The sequence below is a fragment of the Plasmopara halstedii genome (genome assembly GCF_900000015.1).
Source record: "Plasmopara halstedii genome assembly, contig: Scaffold_658, whole genome shotgun sequence".
NCBI lineage: Eukaryota > Oomycota > Peronosporomycetes > Peronosporales > Peronosporaceae > Plasmopara > Plasmopara halstedii.
This window is the reverse complement of record NW_020187575.1, coordinates 243,401-244,193: the sequence shown is the minus strand read 5'-3', so window position 1 is coordinate 244,193 and position 793 is coordinate 243,401.

Below are 793 nucleotides of genomic sequence, written 5' to 3'. Positions count from 1 at the left end.
GAGCTCTCAGTTGCTTGGCTAGTGTTCATCCCACAGTACACTCATTTACTCCCCACTTGATAAACTTCATGACCATCACTTCTATGGATAACAGCGCTTACTGGTCTAGAAATTGTCACGCGCAGACCACACAAATCTTAGACTTGATCAATAGATTTTGTTATAATACATTGTAGTTTTCTTGCAGAGCAGTTTGAAATAGCTTACTTCCTCTTGATCTCTATGACGTATGAAGCAGCACCTTTGGCAATCGTGTGAATATCAACCGTGGTACGCTCTGAACGATTATCAATGGGTTATTCCTTGGTTAGGTGATTTTCTCCTGTTCTCAAATTCCAGGCCCCTCCTCCACCGCAATTGTGTGTGTCGATGGTCGGCCTTACGAGTGGAAGAGAAATCTTAACTAGCTTACATCATGATGATGATAAAGTGTCATGCTGGATGTGTCACGAGGTACGCTCTGTACTATTGTGTACACTCAATCTACACCACGCACAGCACACACAAATGCAGTACTACACTTTTGCACAAAATTCGAATCAAATTTGTGTAATCAAGAATACTTGAAAGTACTAAGGAATCGGTGCTTACGAAGGTGATGGGTCACCGTGGAGTAGAGGCCCATATACAGGTGGACTGGTATCCTCACGTCCAACAATCCAGACAGTGTATTATATGATATAGTGGGATACAGTCGTAGTTCTATCATTCACATACCGCACGTCTGTTACAATATTACGATGGAATATACCGCATGTGAGGCAATTTAGAACAAGTGATTGCTTGTGTGATG